Genomic DNA, 10,836 nt, shown 5'->3' on the forward strand with positions numbered 1-10,836 from the left:
GGTACACGTCCTTTTTGGTGATCTTGTTCAATCGCCGGTAGTCAACGCAGAACCTCAGTGTGCCGTCTTTTTTCTTCACGAGTACGACCGGCGCAGCCCACGGACTTTTCGATGGCTGTATAATGTCGTCGTTGAGCATGTCGTCGACTTGAGTCCGGATGGCTTCCCGCTCGTGGGAAGAGACGCGGTACGGTGACGGTCGGGTAGGTCGGGCTCCATCCTCGGTTATTATCCGGTGCTTCGCCAGAGGTGTTTGACGTAACTTTGAGTTCGACGAAAAACACTCGCTGTAGCGACGCAGCAAAGCCAATAACTTGTTCCTTTCTTCTTGCGGTAGCGCCGGATTCACGTCGAAGGGGTGCGGAAGCTTGAAGGTATCGTCGGGTGCGCGTTCAAAGTCGGCGACTGCTATCACGTCACTTGCTAGTTGCGTTTCTTCAACGAACGCAATTGCAGCGCCCTTGTTTAAATGCTGGTACTCCTCGGTGAAATTGGTGACCAAAACGTGGGATTTGTGATGCTTAAACCGCGCAATGCCTCTTGCGACAGACACACCGCGGACAAGAAGCAACCTTCGGTCACTCTCCACGATAGCGTCGACGTCGGGAGCAGCACCTTCACAGTAGACGGTGATCATCAAGCTTGCGCGGGGTGGTAGGGTGACGTGATCATCGGCGATCCTTACAGCTGCACGGTGTTCGGGGTTCGATTCCGGCGTCATGGAGTGGTCGGAGGAAAAAGTTATCGACTTCGTCTGGAGATCGATTATTGCGCCGTTGTCTGTCAAAAAGTCCATTCCGAGAATTACGTCGCGGGAGCAGTTGGGCAAAACGACGAACACTGCAGGGTACGTCGTGCCAGCTATGGTGACGCGCGATGTGCACGTTCCACTTGGCGTCACGATGTGGCCTCCTGCTGTGCGTATGTGCGGACCGTCCCATCTGGTCATAACTTTCTTCAGCTTAGACGCAAATGGTCCGCTCATTACGGAGTAGTCGGCTCCCGTGTCTACGAGGGCGACTACATAAAAACCGTCGATGGACACCTTGACGTCGGATGCCGCCTTCCTCGAGTTCCGGGTGCGTCGGGGCGTCGCATCTCGGCTTGTGCGTGTTGACGGTCGGGCACTGTGCGTCGTCGTTGTCCATGTCTTCTCAGCGGACGTCTCGGTCAGGTCGGGTAAGCGTCGCGGCGTATAGCTGTCGTCGTGTTCGGGAGTCTCATCAGGGTTAGGTCGGGTCGTCGGGATGAGGGCATGTCGTGAATCACTGTCTTCGGCGCGTCCTTGCGTCGTTGGAGGGTTTCCGGTTTTTCGCCGTAGAGCAACTTCACCTCCAGAAGTTGCTGCTTTTAGTTTCCCCCGCGTGGGCTGGGGGACCTTCCACGGGCGAAGTCAGCGTTGCTACGGCGGTTCGGCGATTGGTATGGGTAGGGCGACGGCGAACGGTTGAAACGCGGTGGGCCACGGCTGGTTTCAGATAGATACTCGTCGATCTCACGTGGTCGTTGGCCAGGGAGAGGGCGAGGTGCGTCGACGGAGAAACCACGCAGTCCGAGCCTCTTGTATGGGCAGCGACGGTAAATGTGGTCGGCCTCTCCGCAGTGGTAGCACAGAGGACGGTTATCGGGAGTTCGCCATACGTCCGTCTTCCTCGGCGTCTGGTTTCGGGCTACCGGGGGTCGGGCGGGTGATAGTGGGCGGCGGTACGGTGGGGCCTCTTGACGGCGTGTTGGAGTAGGGCGGGGTCGACGAACAGCCGCGGAGTATGTCATAGCTTGTGGCTCTCGGGGTACCTCGGATGGCGTAGAAGTTCCCAACGCTTGTTGCACTTCTTCTCTAATCACGTCGGTGAGGGAAGTGACTTGGGGATGCGGCGGCGTTGGGAGAAGTTTCCGCAGCTCCTCTCTCACTATTGCGCGGATAGTCTCGCGTAGGCTGTCGGCCGGGATCCGCGTGCGGCCAAAGTCGTTCTCATTGGCCGCGCCAACAAAGTTGCGGTCATACTGCTTAGCACGAATTTCGAGGGCTTTTTCAATGGTGCTGGCTTCGGTCACGAATTCGGCGACGGTTTTGGGCGGATTTCGGACAAGTCCAGCAAACAGTTCCTCCTTCACTCCGCGCATTAAGAAGCGCAACTTCTTTTCTTCCGTCATTTCGGGGTCCGCGCGGCGAAATAGCTGCTTCATCTCCTCAACGAAGATCACGACACCTTCGTTGGGGTGTTGCGTGCGTGTTTCCAACAAAAGGGCGGCTCTTTCTTTCCGCACGACGGTAGTGAAGGTCTTAGTGAACTCGCTTTTGAACTGAGCCCAGTTTGTCAAGGAGCTCTCGTGGTTCTCGAACCAAGTGCGAGCCGAATCTTCCAAGTAAAAGAAAACGTGCCGGAACGTTTCTGCGTCGTCCCACCTGTTGAATTTCCGGACGCGCTCCAGTTTCTCCAACCATTCTTCTGGGTCTTCTGCGGGGGCTCCTCGGAATGATGGCGGTTCCCGTGGCTGCTGCAGAACGACAGGAGGATTGCCTTGGTTGAGCATGGTGCTGGTTGCGACGTTTTTCTTCTTCGTCTTCTCCGGTAGTAGACCGAACTCGGGTGGTAAATCTTGCACGCGGAGGCTGGCTCTTGTTGGACTGGCTTGGCGGCTTCCAGAGGTTGTAGTGGGCATGAAGGGTGCGTACCCAGAACCTCCACCAGATGTCACGTAGCCAAGGACGAAGCAGTTGTTTGGAAAAGAAACCAGTTTATTGGAGCGAACTTGTGCTCCCCTAACAACTGAAAAGAATACAGAGGCGGCGAAGCAGTGGTCAACAAAGTGACGTACGTGCGTCGGCGAGCGTCGCAGAATCGAATGCCCCGGCGTCTGCTCTGCAGGCTTTTTATCTTTCGGCGCGCGTGGTTCTGGAACCGTCGATTCGCATCGAGAACATTGTAGATGCAAGAAGATTATTCCGGGATGTTCAGTTAGATCGGAATGCTCTCCCTATCTGAACAGATAACACATGCGGCACAGAAAGAAAGAATGGAACACGCGCTTCCCTTGGCACGGAGATAACACAGACCGGCGCAGCCGGGCGGTAAAAGCAAAACACAAAAAAACAAACCCAATGCATGGTTCGCGGCAATATATTATATTTTATATTGTGAAAATTTCAAACCCCCCTTAGACAAAAACCGTGGGTGCGCTAATGATTATACCTCCCGTTGAGAGGTTTAAATATGAACTTTCCCCATAGACCAGGGAAAATGCTCTAAAATGGCTGTTCGTAAATTGAACAAAACGTGCTGAATGTTTAAATTCCACTCTGCACTAATCTACTTCTTCGAGTGTATCACAAGGTTCGTTTCGATGTCTGGGTGCACGGGAAGGGAAGGCTACAAAATGCCTCTTGTAGTCCTCTAAATAAAACTTATACGCGAGGCATCGGTGTCCTCAACGAAATCGAATTTACCTAAGAATTTGTTCCCGTATTATTATGCCCCGGGCAAAAAGTCCAACAAGACTTTCTTGTTGGGCTCACAGCACGCCTGTGGGGCCAATACGAAGTTCTGTCGGCACTCTATCGTTCCAATAGCCTAGTCTTCCAACAGGGAGTTTAACCTTGATGGCGTTTGTGGGGCCAATAAGAAGCTCTGTCGGCACTCTATCGTCCCAACAGCGTAGTCTTCCAACAGGGAGTTTAACCGTGATGGCGTTTACCGGTTCGCCAACACAATCAGTGAACGCCAACAGACGCCTTGTTTGTGATCAGCGGCGCGAGCGCGCCATCAGACAGAATCGACAGACGCCCTGAAGGTGGTTTTTAGGGCCTAAACAGCAGCGTCTATGTCGGGCATAGACGCTAGACGTCAACGTTTGTGTTCTGAATTTTCCCTTCAATAAGTAACAGTCAGACGGACGATAACATAACGATGTGAAGATATGCTTTGGCTCATACCACGGCAAGCACAATCGTTTGTGGCTTCAGCCTCGGTTGCTCTTCGTCCACAACAAACTGAATCGGCTGTACAGCTTTCTTCGAGGGCGTGTATGCAGGGGTTCTATCTTCCTTTTATGCGCAGGCCGACGGGGGCGGTCGTGTAAAATCATTTTCGCTCGTCGCTGCCGTTCTGCCTACCTGTTTGCTGTACCTATTACGTCGCCGCCACCGCATGCTTCGGTCGCTTTCTAATAATCCCCACTTGTTACAAAATCTGAGGTTTTCGCACGCTTACAGTCGTTTTACACGACGGGTTTGATGCGCCTGACATGCCAGGAGTGACATCGCTTGTAGTATTAGCGCGGCGTTGCTTGTCTGCAAGACGGTGCCGGACAAACAAGCGTTATCAACGCCATAATTCTAACGGCACATTCCATTTATTTCGTGGCTACCGTGGCTTGCGCAGGAAAGGTCGGGTTGACTGCGATAGCTTTTCGTGAGTCAAATAAGGGAGCTTTGGCTCAATCGCTTGCAGCGCTAGCAATGCGGCCTCGTCTGCAAGACCGGTGCGTGAGAAACAAGCGTTAGGACAACCAGAATTTCAAAAATGCCGCATAAACTACGTAAACACAAGTGACAATATTTGTTGACAACTTACGTAAGTATAGAGTAGTTTTAGGCGTCCTCATACCTCCCGCCAAGATAGCTGAGTGCTAACGCGTCCGTTTACTGTTTTGTAGGTCACTGGTTCGAATCCTCGTCGAACCTAGCTTTTTTTTTTATGTGAGGGTTACATTAGCTCTTTTTTTTAGGACCAGGGTAAGCGCCTGTTCCCTGCTTTCTATCACGCCGACATTTACCACCCTCTTTCTAAATGAAAAGTGGCTCGTTTTCTCGCACCTTCTCTCTTGAGAAGCCCGCCGTGAAAACAAAACCAAAACAAACGTCAAAACCTTTTTACAGTATAAGTATATATGTCAGTTACTTTATATGTATTCACTTTTGCGCTTAAAAACCTTAAATTTAAGTTATAAACACATTTCAGACTTTGAAAGCATAAAGATAATTACCAATATTACAATACCGACAATACTAACACGATTTTCGCCAAACATAGAGGTGCTGCATTTGGAGTCTGGCAACTATCTCTCACTTTTTGTGTGTTTTTTTATGGTGTTTTGTGCCGAGTGGTCGCTGGCGTGCTTTGATCAGTTTTATCTATTTCAAGCTTAAATCTTAGTTATAAAAGCTTTATGGGTGATGTCTACCCTTCCAACCTACGCGTGTGTTGAACATGGGGACCCCGGAAGAACGATCATCGCCGCATAAAATACTGCGCGTCAAAAGTGGATCACATTGCATCTGAACAAAGCGTGTCCCGGAGATGAAGACGACAGTGAAGGAGAATTGTACGTTGGAAACATCGTTTTTGCTCGGGTAAGTACGCATTTTTTATTATTCTGTATTTGGTTGGAACGAGTTCTGGTGTTTATGGGTCAGTAATTCGCTAGACCCCCATCTCGTTTGCTCTGAGAGCCTACGTGAGTTAGTATACTTGTGTGGCGCCCAGTCCACCGTTTCCGCAGATGTCAGCATCAATTTACGCTGAAGGTAGACCTTGGCTACGATGCTCGCGCTGTGGTACACGGCTGCTAGTAATTTCACATGACGCAAGGCTCTTTAACACCGGGGCGTTTGTTTATGTGTCTCTCAAACAGTGCCTTTGCGGTTGCAGATCGCATTCGCAATTTCGCGTGAGTGGCACAACGCTGTGATTAGTCCTCCCTCGTGAATACCCGCGGTATAACAAGAAATAACATGAACGGGAGGTTCCCTGGAAGTGCATGTGAAAAAGCGTACACTTGATTCCTTGGCTGGCGTATCGTAAGTGGGTTGAAATCCCCCCCCCCTCCCCTACACGAATTCCGTGCAGTGCGCTTCGCAGCTATTGCGCTCGCGAGACCGGCGACCGTACGCCTCGCGGTCTTCGGGCCGCGAAGAATTCACATACGTGCAAATTGAAGGTGAAATGCGCGCATGTGACCTCGCAGGGAGTTAGCATAGTCTCGGGGTAGTGGGGGAGATTTCACAACGCCTACGAAACGCCTGCCCATTCCGTCAGAGTAGCTCTCGGGAAGTCTGGGGCTTCGTATCAGAGGCAAATGTATTGTTTAAATTAGTGCAGAAAATTGGCAAATTCGCAAGTTCTCATTTTCGCAAAACCGCAGGCCATACAGAGACTAACAAGAAAGCTGTAGGCACTCACTCACTCGATTTATATTGGAGAATTGAACGTGCAGATACAAGTCAGACATTGAAATGGAGGAGCCTCAACTATCACACACCAGTTCCGATTGGAAAGCAAGGGATACAGATGAGCTGCTAGCATGCGTTCCCTGCAAATTAGCTCAGCAGTGAGCTTTGCATATATCATGCATACCCCACTCACAGTACCTGCGGGTCTAATACATTCTTACTGTGACCTAAATTTCACTTGGGGTGTTTTGGGAATGTTCTTATTAGTGTCTTGGAGGTTACTGTCTTTAAACGATTAAAAATCTACTTGATGTAAGCATTTGTGCTTTGTGTGTGCTCTTCTTGTATTTCAGCAAGTGTCAGCACACTCACAGAATATGCACCTGCAGGTGCTGCTGCTGGCTGTCCTGGGTCAGCTGCCTTCCAGTCCAGTTTCAAAGGCTTTGCCAGGGCCTCCCTTCGCCAACCGACACTGCACCTGCTGTACCCAAGTACTGCCTGGCCTTTCGTTCGTGCTCCGTACGCTTTGCCGCCAGGAATGGCCATTCATCCATCATCTGGCCGCTTGGACCGCCCGTTGAGAAGTCAGCGCATTTGCTCGACACATCGGTCCAGGCACTGCTGCCATATCGGTGCACCCACCGATTATGTACTTTCAGGTTAGTTATTGCATGTTGTGGAACCTGCCACGATGTATACCTGTTAGCAGTGCTGTAGCCTCTGATTATTTGAAACATTTTCATGAAGCAGTGCTGTGCGTTTGGAGCGTGTCATTGCTTAGCAGAGATATTGAAGAGAACCTGGGGCCGATGACTAAAGGGCAAGAAGAGAAATTGAATTGACTTTGAAGCAAGTATTCGTGTGTAATCAAGCCAAGCAAACATTTAGGATCTTTCGATATGGTTTTGAACTTGCAATACAAACTGGTCTACTTCAGATCATACTGGTATTAATCATACTATACCGAAAAGTACATCCCGCAGTCTGTAGAATTCCGGCAGCGCTTTTTTCGTAGTCTCTCATGGCAGGCACTATTCTCAATGATTGGAAGATAGTCGAGGTAGCACCAATCTTTAAATCAGGAGACGGTACTTCACCATTAAATTTCCCTAACAAGCACCATATGCAAGGACGGGAAACATTTCATCCACTCCCAGGTCGCTAATTATTTATAAAATCACAATATCACATTCGAATATCACCACGGTTTTCACAAGGGTCACTTGAGAAACACAACTTTCAGGATTTGTTCACGATCTACATTGATCCATTGACGCAGGCTTACAAACTGCGGTAGTTTTTCTCGATTTTTCTAAAGCATTCAATCGCATTGCACACCACAGACTACTTCTCAAACTTCACCCTAATGTCCTTACTTGAGTGAAAGATTTTCATTCTTCTCAAATGCAGTTTACTTCTAATAACTATATACTTCTTTTGCTCGTGCCACTTTGTTGTCCCCCCAGGCAGGTTGCTTGGTCCTGTCTATCTTCCAAGTTGCATATCCTCCCATATAGGTCTATTTGCAGATGATGTTGTAATTTATCACACAATTTCTTTCAACTACTACCGTCAATGCTTTCAATCTGATCTTAACACAATGAACTCCTGGTGCTGCAATTGGCTAATGTCATTTATCTCTAAAACAAAGTGCATGACTTTAACGGTGGCAAGTCTCGAATTGTAAATACTTACTTCATTAACAGCCTGATTACCTTTTGAGACAAAGGTGTTTTGGTAGGCCGGTAGGGGAGGAGGGATTGCATGGTGGATTTCAAAAGGTAGATCGATTGGGAAAATAAGACGTGTGATTAATATTTTCATTTGCACTCCAAAACTCGCTTTAGTTCAAATGTTTAACCCACTGCAGTGGCTAGGGTGGTGTGCTGTGGAGGCGAATGTCTGTTAGATACCGCTTGGTGTGGCCGCTCTTCAGATGGAGGCAACACGTAGACGCCCGTGTTTTTAGATTTCGTTGCGCACAAAAATACCCAGGTGGTCAAAATTAATGCGAAGCCTTCCCCTACAGTGCTCCCCATATCCCAACTGTAGCTTTGGCGTGTTAGACCACAGTTTTTTTTCTCATGTTTTTGATATATTACCAGCTGCTGTAGCAGATGCAACATAAAGGTGAAATTATACAGAATGTTTCCAAGGGCTAAATATAAAGGCCATATTGAAGTGCGTTTATGGGTCTATCTTATAGCAGTAGTGAAAGGTTATATACTCTGGTGCAGGTTAAGAACGGCAATGGCTCATGTAGTGTAGTCCAGTGTTTGACGGAATGCCGTGTAGGCAGGTAAAAGCATTATTGCAATGATGAAACGTAGGTCACTGACCAAGTCAAGAAAGCCTTTTAACGGTTTGGTGCTTGTTCACGGTGAGGCTGTGTCGTGGAAAACGAAGCTATATATTGGGCATTACACGGCACAATGAGTTTGCATAGATATGGTGCAGATTGCCATCCATTATGTTGATAATGTTGGGCGTCGTCTGAACGATGAGGGACTCGAGCAGTAATCGAGAAGATAGATTGCACTCAGTTGTCAGTAATTCTGTCTTGTTCCAGTCGACCACGTCTCCCGTCCTCTCACAGTGCTCTGCCAGTGGATTTGTTTTTGCATGGCCCTTGTTCACTTCGTTCCAGTACTGCGTTAATCTTCTGTGCAGATTGCCCGTTTCGTCAATGTACACTGATTTGCATTCAGCGCATGGAATCTAATACACAGTACCCGGAAGCTTAGAGCGTGAGAGGGGGTCTTTCACGTTGACAATGTCAGAACGCAGCTTGCTAGTGGGCACATGCTTGATGTATGCACTGCGTTTCTTGAAAATGTGTGCGAGAGTTTCACCGATGTGTGGGACGTAGGTAATTGCTGCACGTTTTGATGCAGTCCTTGTAATGAATATAATGCCTAAAGCATTATATTCAGAAAGAAGCGAAGAGGGCGACTAGCAGGAATCCACATTGACATTAGCAGGCAGAAGCGTCCACAAGGCCTGTGTCAAAACGTGCTGCAATTCTCGTACTACACATCAATCAAGCTTTCGCACGCATTTTCAAGAAACACATTCGTGCACGTGCCCACTAGCAAGCTATGTTCTGACATTGTCAGCGTGAAAGACCCCCTCTCACGTTTCAAGCTTCCAGGTGTTGTTTATGTTTTGAACAAAAAAAGTGCCATTTAAACGTGACACCTCCTTCCTTGCCGATTTCTGATGCCTGATTGTTCAGTTTGTGGGGATAAGTTTAGCAGATTGCTCACATGTCTGATGTGTATTTGTGCTTGAGCAGTCAAACGCTGATGTTAGCTGTGAAGTAGGTGAAAATTGTAGTTTGATTGTAGTTGTGTGCAGATTACCTACATTGTGTTAATTCGTAGAAAAGCAAAATTGAGGTAACCCTGCTAACTGTTCCGCATTGCAGCATTTTATTATGCGAACGTTAAGGAGTTCAGCTGCTTGTTAAAGGTGAAATAAACAGTGGTACAAAAAGAAGAGCATCCACTAAACAGAAATATCTTCACAATCGCAGGATGCCAACGGTCCGCCTACCAACTTGTGTCCTGCATCGTTTCTGCTGGCTGGAGCGGCTCATGGAGCATTTTCCAGCTTCTCAAAGTTTGTGGCCAAGCGCTCCTCCAAGTGCAAGATGCCACAGAGGGATCTTTTGTTTTAATGCCACAATTTCACGTGCTCAGCAGCAAATTTACTCGTAAGGCTTTTTAAATATTGATCACCCAAGAGGGCATGTTACCTTCGTCTTCGGTGGAATATGTCTGCACTCAGGTTATTTGTGACAGAAACAAGTTGACCACGTCGTGATAGTCATTGAGGCCTTGTTGATTGTGCATGCTTCTGAAATGACATTTTCATTCGGCTGAATACTTTCCAAATATTACGATTTGTGAACAAATTATGGTAAAAGTCATGATTAGTTGTACTACAGTGCAGGAAGGAAATGCCAACATACGTTTTAGCGCCTCTGATATTTCAGATCGTTGGCTGGTGAGCAATAAAACAAAACTGAAAATTTTGTAAAGTAAAATCAAATATTCGTTGTCACCAGTGCATGACCATAGTAAAAGCTATCTAGTCACCAAATTTAGAATTAGACACGAAATGCCAAAAAAAAGGGAAATAAACTAGACAGCTCGCTGCAATAAACCAATTCGTAAAATTCCTCAATGTCTATCAAGTGATGATTCCGGCGGGTTAGTTAAGTGGGTTTACACACCCAACTTGCAGGGAAGCACATGAGCTCTCAATGTTAACATGTTTTTAGTGAAGACCGTCTTCCTTCATTAAGCTGCTTTGCACATTGATGCCAGTCTGATAAAAGTAGTCCTGAATTTTTGTTATGATCAATCTTTGTATGAGAACCATATATTTTTATATGATGTCGCTGTGTATTTCTGAAACTCTATCTAGTCACTAATTCCAATTTGTTGTGGTCAGGTTTTTTCACCTAATTCGTAGCTTTTTTAACAATTATGGTATATTTTGTGTGTCTAAAGGAATGCCTCATTGCATGTTTAGCCTATGTAGTGTTGAAAGCGGAGATTTTGTTCAAAGTGGAATGTCGGGCTAGCAACAAGGTACTTCGCGTGCTGCTCACTTTCATTCATGCCATTATTTTTTATATTATCATTTAAAATTAAAAG

The 10,836-nt window shown here is 47.5% G+C and overlaps 1 long non-coding RNA gene across 1 annotated transcript; it reads left to right on the forward strand.

The window, feature by feature from the left end:
- The first annotated feature begins 5,104 nt into the window (after positions 1-5,104).
- On the forward strand, positions 5,105-10,384 carry LOC144172620 (uncharacterized). Its single transcript, XR_013323063.1, has 3 exons — positions 5,105-5,353; positions 6,562-6,831; positions 9,708-10,384. It is a non-coding gene; the product is annotated as an uncharacterized LOC144172620 (long non-coding RNA).
- The last annotated feature ends 452 nt before the right edge of the window (positions 10,385-10,836 follow it).

This window comes from Haemaphysalis longicornis, unplaced genomic scaffold (assembly GCF_048455015.1).
Source record: "Haemaphysalis longicornis isolate Haplotype H1 unplaced genomic scaffold, Haemaphysalis longicornis Haplotype H1 scaffold_249, whole genome shotgun sequence".
Classification (NCBI taxonomy): Eukaryota; Metazoa; Arthropoda; class Arachnida; order Ixodida; family Ixodidae; genus Haemaphysalis; species Haemaphysalis longicornis.